Source organism: Pteropus vampyrus, unplaced genomic scaffold (assembly GCF_000151845.1).
Source record: "Pteropus vampyrus isolate Shadow unplaced genomic scaffold, Pvam_2.0 Scaffold141, whole genome shotgun sequence".
Taxonomy (NCBI): Eukaryota; Metazoa; Chordata; class Mammalia; order Chiroptera; family Pteropodidae; genus Pteropus; species Pteropus vampyrus.
This window is the reverse complement of record NW_011888922.1, coordinates 4,339,567-4,350,614: the sequence shown is the minus strand read 5'-3', so window position 1 is coordinate 4,350,614 and position 11,048 is coordinate 4,339,567. Positions and strand designations below refer to the sequence as shown.

General features: G+C 45.1%; 1 pseudogene; it reads left to right on the top strand.

The window, feature by feature from the left end:
• Positions 1-3,927: 3,927 nt before the first annotated feature.
• LOC111744806 lies at positions 3,928-4,278 on the top strand (annotated as a pseudogene).
• Positions 4,279-11,048: the final 6,770 nt, after the last annotated feature.

Here is an 11,048-nt window from a genome sequence, read left to right as displayed (position 1 = left end):
CCCTGGGCTGGGAGGCAGGAGCCCTTATTCTAACTCCAGCTCTGCCTCGAGTTTCTCTGTGATCTTGAGCAAGTCCTAGCCCCTCTGGGCTTTTTATAATCATAGCTAATATTTATTGACTGTGTACTGTGTGCCAAGCAGTCTTTTAAGAGCTTCCCTTGCATTATCTCATTCAATACTCATATCAACTCGCTATGTCAATATTATTATTCTCTGTTTTATGGATAAAGAGACTGAGGTCCAGAGATGTTAAATAATTTGCCAAAGGTTACACAGCAAGTTAGTGCTGTATCTCTGGATTCTGAATTACAGCTCATCTCTCCCTAAAGCCCAGGCTTTTGCTCATAATGCTATACTGCCTGGTGATAAAAGGAAGCCTCTGGACAACATGACCTCTAAGGGCCTTTTCAGCTCAGATATTCTTTGATTTGCTATCTCATTTCTAGCTACATTATGAACAAACCAACTTATCCTAGAAAAGAAAGAAAGAAGGACTGTCCTTAGCCATCTGAAAGGCTGTCATATGAATGGGAGATTAGGCGTACTCAGTGCAGCTTAGAAGACATGAACTGGATCAGTGTAGGGACACTACAAGGAGAATGCAGCTTATATAAGGCAGAACTTTCCAGCTGCTATTCGGCATGGGGTAGAGGTATGCACCGAGGTTATGACTCCCCTGTCAAGAGGCTTATGGAAACCTATGTTTGATAAACCTTTATCAGAATTATTGTATTGAGTAGGAATGGGACTGAGTGGCTTAAAACTTGTGGCAGGAATTAAATGGGATAATATGCTAGAATACTCCCAGCACCATAACTGATACACACAGAGGAAGTGGATAAATTACTGTTTCTTTTCCCCTTGGACACTGAGATTCTTGGATTTTAAGATTCTCTAATGTGGATTTTTGGCTCTTTGGTTCTAATATTCTATAATTCTAAAATTTCAACACACTGTGATTGTGCCCTCCTAAAATACTATGATTTTAATACTCTAATTTTCTATGATCATGTGGCTCTAGAAGCTGAGCAGTCTATGATTTTTATTTAATAGTCTCTAGCTTTAACAATCCAAGATTCAATAAAGTATCTCTCACCAGCTCCAGAAACATGAGGGAGTTGCTCTAAATACTGTGCTTCAGTGAACTGCACATACATAGGGCTACTCCCTCTGTCCCTTTTATTACTTCACTGCCACCCTCCCCACACCAGCCTCAGGCTCTCCATTCCAACCAACCCTCCTCCCTGATCCCTGCCCCAGCCCCACTCTGCTGTCTCCAAACCCACTAAATAAGTACAGTCCCTCTACCTGCTGGTGATAGTTCATTAAACAAGAGCCTTCTCTGTGCCCAGGCTTGTGCTTATTACAAAGAGGATATAAGAGGATGAGAAGGCATGGTCATGATTCTCAGGGGGCCTAAGATCTAGGGACCCAAGTTCCTTACTTTCCTTTAAACTCGACTCAATCTCATCTCTACTCGGAGTTTTTCCTTGATCGACACCAAATATCTAGCACCAATAAACTAATTACATGTGTGAAGCTCTGAGCTCTTTGGTTGGTTATTGTGCACAATTTAACTTATCGTTTAATTCTATCTCCCTGCTTATATTTGAGGTTTCCCCCTAAATCAAGAGCATGTCTCTTCAACCAGACTGAGAGTTTCCCAGAGGAAGACCATGTCTTCCCTACCACACTGGATGCTCCATGTAAACATGAGCCATGACTCCCTTATATTACATTTGAGTTAGATTAAAAATAGCATAATGTTCCTCTACCAGCTTAACAAATTCTCAAAGTCAGTTTCATATCTCTACCATTGCACTGAGGATTTTATAAAAGCAGAATCCACATCTCCCCTTAGAATAGGGAAGTCCCCAAAGCCAAAGACTGGGCTTCCATCCCCAAACGGGGGGTTGTCTCCTTGAGAGCCAAAGGTCTAGAGCTCTCTCCTCTCTTTTTATTCCTTCAATCTCAGCCTGGGACTCTGGCCAAAAGAAAGAACATTTTTTTCTAAGGCAGATATGGGAAAGGAAATGAGTGCAAAAGAAAAGATTCAGGAGGCAGAGCAGGAACTCAAGCCTCTCTTCAACACATCCAGACCCCTTCTTGCTTCATACGGGGCCATCTCATAAAAGCTGCCGTCCTTCTGCGCGTGCGGGACCCTCCTAGATACTCCCAGCAACTCGAGCAGTAAGTGAAGATGTCAGCAACTTGGACAGCGCCCAACCCATTACAGGACTCTGGAGCCAGCGGAAGCCAAGCTCTCCAAATCCGTTAGCCTCCGAGTGATGGATTTACTCGTTTCTCAATTTGATTAAAGACCAGTAGATAACCAGAGCGCCTTGTTCCGTTCTCTTCTCTCTTCCTGATGAACGTAATTAACTCTGCCAGGCTGGGAATACTTGCTCTTAAATACTGCCTGCCCAGCCCCCACCCAAGCACGAATCAATAATACACAACTAGAACACTGAGAAGACTCACACGTTTCTTCCTGGGGGATGGGGGTAGGAGAGGAAACTCTCCCCAAGGAAAATAGAGGCTGTGAACAGAATTTGAAAGGTGGTAGTTGGGTAAAGACAACCTTGAATAGAAAATCATAAAATTTGAAGTTTAGTTCTGGCTTTGCCACTAATCTAGATATGATCTGGAGCGAGTCACATTTCCTTTATGGGTCAGTTTTTCCATTTGTAAGATGAGGATGTTGAACTAGACAATCTCAAATGCTGTGTTCAGTACTAAGATTCCACGGCGGAGAGGGGAACCTTTAAAACAGAGAGGGAAAGAGACTTGCCTGAGGTCACGTAGCAAGACTATGGCAAAGCTGGGTTTGAATTCAATGGCTTCTGGTTTCTAATCCAATGCTATTTCACTTGCACAGAACTTCTCCCTTCCTCCACATCACAGAGTTTGTTGTCAAGGTATGGGGCTGAAGAAGTTGAAGGCAGGTAGAATTGAATTCACTGGTGCCAATAAAAGAAAACAAAATTTAAGATATGTGGAAATGCTGATCTCTCTGCAGAAAGCAGAAGGAATAGTAGAAATAATTAAAATTGGGGAAACAGACCACCTGATAGAGACAGAAACACAATCCCAAACTCAGAGAAGCTCAGAAAGATTTTGTGACTTGTCCAAGGTCATCTAGTAAAATCCTCTTAAAGAGAAAGCGTGAACTCTTATCCCAATCAAGGGTGCTTCTGTCAGAGAAGAGAAGGGAAAATATTGATCAACGAGTATATATTAGGTTATTAAAGTGTGGCCAGCTCTGTTCTATGCACTTTGGCAGAGATATAAAGAATGATACAAGAATTATGCTCTCTATATCTTTGATGTGCTGCTTCTTCTACTTGGAATTACTTCCAATGCATCTATGTCCAAGTACTGCTGTTCCATTAAGGCCGAACCAAAAGTCTCCCCTGGAGGAAAAGCATCCATAACCTTATCCAAATGCTATTTCTCCCTCCTCTAAATCCCTAAAGCATTTTGTTTCTGTTTTCTAGTACTTAGCATCATCTGTCTTATCAGCTTCTATTCCTTCCCCAAAGAAGAGAGGATGGGGCCAAGGGGATAGAGAGAGAGGGGAGTGCTTGTATTTTACTCAGCTTGTAATCACTCAGAATACTCAATAAAAGATTCGAAATGTAATAGAATCTCAGTAAGTATTAGGTAAATGGATGGATGGATGGATGGATGGATGGATGGATGGATGGATGATGAATATAGATGTGTGGGTGACTGAGAGAATAGATGAAGGGATGGATATGTGCATTGGTGAATGGGTTTATGGGTATATGGTGGGTGACTGGATGGATGTACAGATAAGTACATGATCAGATAGGTGGATATAAAATGGATAAATGGGGGCAGTCTATTTGACCTTGGAAGTACCTTCTTTTCCACTTCCGGGGATGGTGTCTGCAGGCATTCAGAATGGTCCAGCATTTGACATACCAGCAGAGGCTGTCCTACATTACAGCCTCTATCAAAAATAGGCTGTCTCAAACCCCTGGAGATAGAATTGTTTACCTTTATACCAAGAAGGTTAAGAAAGCACCAAAATCGGCATGTGGTATATACAGGTTGACTTCGAGTTTTTTTTGTGAGACCTAAAGTTCTAATGAGGTTGTCTAAGATGAAAAACATGTTAGCAGGGCCTATGGTGGATCCATGTGTGCTAAATGTGTCCATGACAAGATCAAGTGTGCTCTCCTTAATGAAGAGTGAAAAATTGTTGTGAACGTGTTGAAGGCACAAGCACAGAGTCAGAAAGCTAAATTTTAAAAAAGAAGCTTTTTTGACCAATGGAAAAAGAAAATGGATAGATGGGTTGGTCAGTAGGTGGGTAAATGGAGAGGCGAATGAATGCATGAATGAATTTATGGACAGCTGAATAGAAGAGTATGTAGGTAAGTAGTGGGGTTTGTGAATGGATGGATTAATATATAGTTAGTTGTGTGGGTGAATGAGTGAATGGATAATTGCCTAGTTTTATAGAAAGATAAATGTCAGGGTAGCTCAAAAGAAAAATTATAGGAAAGGAACATGGTGATATTTCTAATATTACAAAGATCATTTTCATGGAGACCTTCCATTGCTAATGTCAGAAAAATGACTATGGGAGTTAGCTGACTCTGTATCTAAGCTGAGTCAAAAATGCAGGAAGGCCCCAAAATATCTCAGGCAATTTCAGGCTGTATGTATCAATGGAAGTCTAATATCAAGATCAAAAATAGGTGATGGTCCTACCCTGACCTGAGCTGTTCAGGCTGCCCTGGAGCCTGTGTTCTGCTCTATGCATCTGGGATGGTAACATCTATGGCTTGTCCACATAGGAGATACAGTGAGGAGTTATCTGTGAAGTCTACAAAATAAATCAGTAAAAGAACCAGGAGTGTTCAGTCAGGAGACGAGCAAAGTCAGGGGTGATAATCATCATGTCTCAGTATCTGGCTAGCTTTCCAAGGGCAAAGCTGGGTCCCAGAGGAAGTCACAAGGCTGAAGTCTCAGCCCCTTGTGAGAAAGGCCATAATGCAAAAGAAAGACTATCTTAGGGGAGTGAGTTCCCCATCTCTGGGGGTACACAAGTAGGATCTTTACCTCCTTTATCAGAAAAGCTGCAAAGTGAGGACATCTCTTCCCATCTCAAAATTTAACCATCTGTTTATCTCTTCATTCCTCAAAAAATTAGGTTTAGCTGTGTCCTGTGCTCAAATCAGAATGCTGGGAATTTCTGTCCAGAACTGAGGGTTTGGGGAGATTTGAGAGACAAATAGGATCTTATGGGACCCTCAACTTTCCATGTAGGAGAGGCTTGAGGAATGAGGAGGAGCTGAAAATATCCCTTCAGAGATCCAAATGACTGGGGATGGGGAGAATCAGAGCCACTCAGAGCCAATCCATGACCTAGATTCCTTGTAATTAATGAGCCTACGTCACTGATGTGTTGGCTTCTGATCAAGGCTGTCTCCCCAACCCCGCCCAGCTCTCTGGTATGAGAAGATTAAATCAATTAGGAGGAGGAGGAGATCTGGCTGGCGCTGGTTGGGAACAGCGGATAATTCACTTATATAACAGGGGATTGAGGTTTAGACTTGGCCTGAGTAGTGGGGGTGGATCCCAGACCCAAGGCCTTTGGGGAGAGACACCAGGACTTAGGAATGAATGCAAAAGGGGAAAGGGAGTCCAGAAGAGGGGACAGCAGAGACCCCAGGAAGAGGCCCATCTTCCATCTTCCTCCTAAGAACTAACCCCCTGTTCTCTGGGCTATGAGAGGACAAAATTTAAAAATTACTTTTTTTTCCAAATGAGGGGGTTCAATCATGAGATCATTCAACAATTAAAATCTTACCTCTCCTTAGTCTGGCATTCAAGGTCCTGCAACCTTTCTAGCCACATCTCCTGCCTCCAAGGAGTAGGCATAAATAGAGAGGAAAGGTCCTGGTTTGTCCTTTGCGCCAGATCCTAAGCACTGAAGGTACAGAGAGAAACAGACCCAGTTCCTTCAGAAGTGTTACCTATTGGGGGGACACATACCCACAACACTCTGTGACAAGTAGTATAACAGAGGCCTGCAGGGGCAGGGCCCAGAGGGCGTACAATGAAGAAGGCTCCCGGGGCCAGTTCCTGAAGGCTTCCCAGAGGAGGCACTACTTGCGCTCACTGAGCCTTAAAGGAAGGATGGATTTGTGGAGTTCATTGAGCTGACCTGGTTGAGGGAGGGCCTTGGGCGGAAGGAACAGCACGTCCAAAGGCATGGCAATGTACAAAAAAGCTTGGCATATATTCGGGGAATGAATTGGTGTGGATGGTGCCTAGAGCAAGCACGAGGTAGGAATGGAGATATGAAGCTGGAGAGGTAGCCAGGTCCAGGTCTCACTTCTGATGGCATACCAAGAAAGGCCTGAGGCAGCGATCCCAGAGTCTGATCAATCCAAGTTTCCTGAGCAAGGACAGTGGGCCAGGCCTTACACTGGACCTGGGAGTAGGTGGGAGTAGGGGAAACAGATGAACCAGATTCTGCCCTGCCCTCCAGGAATTCTAGAAGGGCGCACAAGTATTTCCCCTTGCCAAGCTGCATAGTTCCTGTTTGGCTCTGGGTGGGATTCAGATCTGGCTGGTATCTCTGGAGTTCCACTTGTTGGATGGGCCTGCCCATAGCCCCTTGTCTAAAGACTGAGATACCCAGGCAAACAGTCTTTCTGGTCAAAAGTAAGCTGGTCTTGGGGCCTGTTCTTGCAACCTAACTGGCTTCCTGAAGACCAGATCTGTGGCAAGCAAGGTCCCCATAAGCAAAGTCAGATAGGCAAGAGATAGTAATGGGCTGAGCTGGTGTCCTGGGGATGGAGGCAAGGTATGGATTGAGAAATGATTAGGAGGTATACTGGAAGGATCTTGGGAGACATCCGGGGTTTTTATCCTGGGTGTTGCCATCCTCTGAGAAACATGAGAGCACGTAAGGGTAGGAGGGGAAGAAGATAAGTTGCAATGGTTTCAGACTGCTCAAGTCACAGGATTCATCAGATGGAGGCCAAGGAGACAGGAATTCAAGTGAACCACACACAAATTGCCTTCAGGAAATGGGCAAGTGGAAATCCCTCTCTTGCCTTCTCTCTCTCTTCCTTCATTCCTTCCTTTAGCAGCTCTGAGTACCTCTCTTTCCAGGCAGGCTCTGGGTTGAGCAGTGAGACACAGATCTAGGGTCATCTTGTTCTTTGTTTAAAGGCCAGAATTAAGCACAACACTTCTAGTACATCGAGGACTTGTCTGCATGAAAACTTTGGCTTGGAATTGAAGCTATTGCCTAAAATTTATTCTACTGTTGAAAAGATTTAGGAACTAACCTTTGTGGCTGTAAGCAACAGAAACTGACTCACACTAAGCAGAACAGAAAAGAAGTATTGGTAGTTCCACAGGGTATCTCAGAATAGATGAGAAACCTGGAGAACCGAATGAGTGGGCAACTGAATTCATAGCCAAGGTCATACCATAGGCACAGCTGTCCCAATGCCTTCACCAGTATGGCCTTTGAACATCTCCGCCACACTGCACACTCCCATGTAGCATGGCTACATGACATAAGCAAAAACGAATTCTAACAAATCTTCCTCCTAACAGCACTAATTGTCACATCAGGGTTCTGAGCCAGGTACAGCAGGGGAAATTGCCAGGGTATGGCAGTAGGAGAGAATTGGCCCTCTTTGGATTCAAAATGGAAATTGGGGTCCTAGCTTCCATAAGGACTCACCTACTGGGAGATTCGCTCAAAATACAAAGCAAGAGATTAGTCTTAGGCAGCAAAACATGTGACAACATGTCCACTACACCTTCACTGAAGACTCACTAAGTGCTGGGTGCATGATCAGGAGTTCTATGTAAACAAATCTGTAGAGCATCTCTCTAACTGGGTAGTGATTGATCCCATTTCATAGCTGAGGAAATTGAGGTTTTAGTGGTGGTGTAACTTTTCCAAAGTAAGTGATGGAGCCGGGATTTGAATACAGGTGTTTTTTGTTGTAAATACATTATGCTGTCTCCCAAATTGTAAACTCAGAGCACTTGTACTTATAGTTCTTAACTTGTTTTTTTTAAAAAAAGTGTGGGGCACATGTCTTCACACAATGGTTGATGGGATAATGGGATTCTGAGTAATTTTTTTCTGCTTCTTAATGTTTTTCTCTACTTTCCTTTTTTTAAAAAAGGGGGCAAGCTTTATCTTAATAATCATAAGAAAAAATAAAGTAAAAGAGTTTTAAATATTATCTCAGTGTTAAAATTATGGAGAATATATGCACAGAAAAAAGACTTGGAAGGAATTCATCAAAAAAGTCTGGATCATGGAATTATGGGTGTGTTTATTTTTCTTTCAACTTCCTATTTTTCAAATTTTCTATAGTGCACACACTAAAAACAAAAGTAAAATAAGTTGCATTTTAAAACCAAGCATAGAAATGATATTAACAAAGAGATAGTACTGCTATGTCTTAGTCCTTTTAAATTCCTATGGTCATGTCCTAGAGTGGTTTGGATAAAAGGTAGTTCTGGGTTTTCTGGGGCAGCCTGGCAGTCCCTTGCAGTGTCTGCTGCCAGAGCTGACATAGCTGGCATGGGTCAGAGTCACCAGTTATCTCAGACTGAACATTCTGAGCCAGGGTGAGAACAACCCGGTGTGTCCACCTCTTGTAACAATGTATATGTTATCAGGTCCCACTACACTGTGAGGATTCTGCTCTGGAAATTGGAATCCAGCTCTCTGCTGATTTTTTTCTCTTATTTCCCAGGCTTTGAGTTTACCTTCCCCTTTGTGAACAGAGCAGGGCTGCTAGTCATGTAAGTTTAGGCCCCTCTGAGATGCCTTCTGCATCTCCTTGTCTAAGTTGCGAGCCTCCGGCCCCGTCGCCTCCCCGCACTCCTTGTTGGCATTAGCCAAGAGCCATGGGTAAACAGAGGATAGGAATTTGGTCCTGTCCTGGCCCGTCTGGTAGGGGAGCCAGTGCTCAACCTCAGGAAGACTCCAGACTATTCCCTGCCTCAGGAATGTTCCAATTAGATGGAAGAAGCAGTCTCTGTTTTACAGGAGCTCCCAGGGTGATGAGGAGACAAATGGGGAGAGAGTAGGGGCTGATGCTTACAGGAAGGAATGAGTTTCACCCAACTTCGACTCCTAAACCTTCTGCCCTAGGACTCCCACACCTCCCCATCCCATCCTCCAGGTTAGGCAGTCACTGTTGTGAAGCCCCCTGGCCTCCAGGGTCCTCTGTTCCCTCCCTCCTCTACCTCCCCAAGCACAAGAAGGTTTCTTGTGCCCTGTGCATCTTCAGGTAAGTCACCCCCACACACATTCACACACCTATGCACAAACCCAAACTGCTCCTTAGTTTCTTCCTGGGCAAAATGAGGGAGCTAGATAATCTTGAAGGTCTTCCAATCCAGTGGGCACATTCTGTGTCTCTTTAGCCTCTTCTCAGCTCCTCCCCTTTCCTCTCCCTTCCTAGCATCTTCACAGATCTATTCCCTCTTCTCCTTCCAGGTACATCAATTCTTGCCAAGCCCTCAGAATCTCCAGGCGGAGGTCCACTTTGGCTCCTGCAGTGGCCAAGCTGCTGCAGTAAGGAATGCAGTGGGGTAGAGTAGAGGCAGCTGGGGAAGGAGGAGGGCCCAGGCCAAGGCCGAGGTCGAGGAGGCTGGGCAGCCAGCCCTAACAGTCCAGGCCAAAGCTACCTCAGCTGCTTCTGCTAAACTCTAGCAAGACATCTACACTTAGGTGGCAGCTCCAGAGCTGAGAGGCTCGTGGGGGCAGGCAGAGCCTTCTGAGGTCAGCACAGTCTCAAGAAACCTCTCCAGAAGCCCCAGAGAGTCCCGGCCCAAACCCTGGAGTTAGAGATAAGAGGAAATGACACTTCTTTCTCCCTAGGAGAGGTGACTCAGGTCGTGGAAAGCTAGCATCCAGGGCTGAGAGGGTCCCAAGAGGACACCTGCTGGATATAGGAATCTCCTCCACTCTCCCACAGGCCAAAGAGTCTCTGCCCACATGCCTTCTAGGGTAGGAAGCTCATTCCCTTCTACAGGAGCCCACTCCATTGAGAGTTGGTTCATGCATCAATTATCAAGCTGCCACCAATGCCTCCTCTGTGCCAAGACCTGTGCTGGGCTCTGGGGGTGCAGAGATACATGTGGTCCCTGCCCTGGAAGGAGCTTCCCACCTAAGGGGAGAGGCAGATACTGCCCACACACTACAATGGGGAAGTTGTGGAAGCCCAGAGGTGGCCCTGAGCCAGCCCTGGGATGGGGCTTGGGGGTGTGGCAGTCAGAAACTTCTTCCCACAGCAGACAATGGGCCATGGGGGCCCTGAATAAGCAGGCAGTTTCAATTACTACCTAAATGCTGACAGATTCCAGCTTTGCATCTCCAGCCCTGACACAGCTCTTGAACTCCATACTTAAATATCCAACTGGCCCTTCAACATCCCCACTTGGCTATATTGGCATCTCTAATTCATTAGGACCAAGGCCAAGTTCATCCTCTCTGCCCACCGCGTACTTGGTCTTTCCACTCTCAGTGAATGGTCTCATTATCCATTAGCCAGACACCCTGGAGCCATCCTTCCTCCTCACCCTATATCCAGCCTGTCACTGAGCCCCGAATGACAAACCCATCACTTCTCTCCATCGCCACACCACCACCCAGCCCAAATGCAACCATCTTCCACCTGTAGTCCTTCAAGTGTCTCATTTGCCTTCTTACACTCAGCCCCCTACAATCATGAAGTGATGGTGATCTTTCCAAAATGCAAATAAAAGCCTTCAGTGGCTTCTCCTTGCCTTTGGAATAAAGGTTAAAATCTTGAACAAGAACTGCAAGGCCCAGCATAGCCTGCCTTTTGCAGACCTTACCAATTGCATCTTGGCAGTGCCCTTCTTCCATCTTTTGATCTCTCGTCTCCAGCCCACCTGGCTTTGTCTCCCACCTCAGAGACCTTTATACATGTTAATCACTGTCTCCCCTATAGTAATAAGGACTTAGCCTGCCCTCCTTTCCTCTTCCAAATGACTCC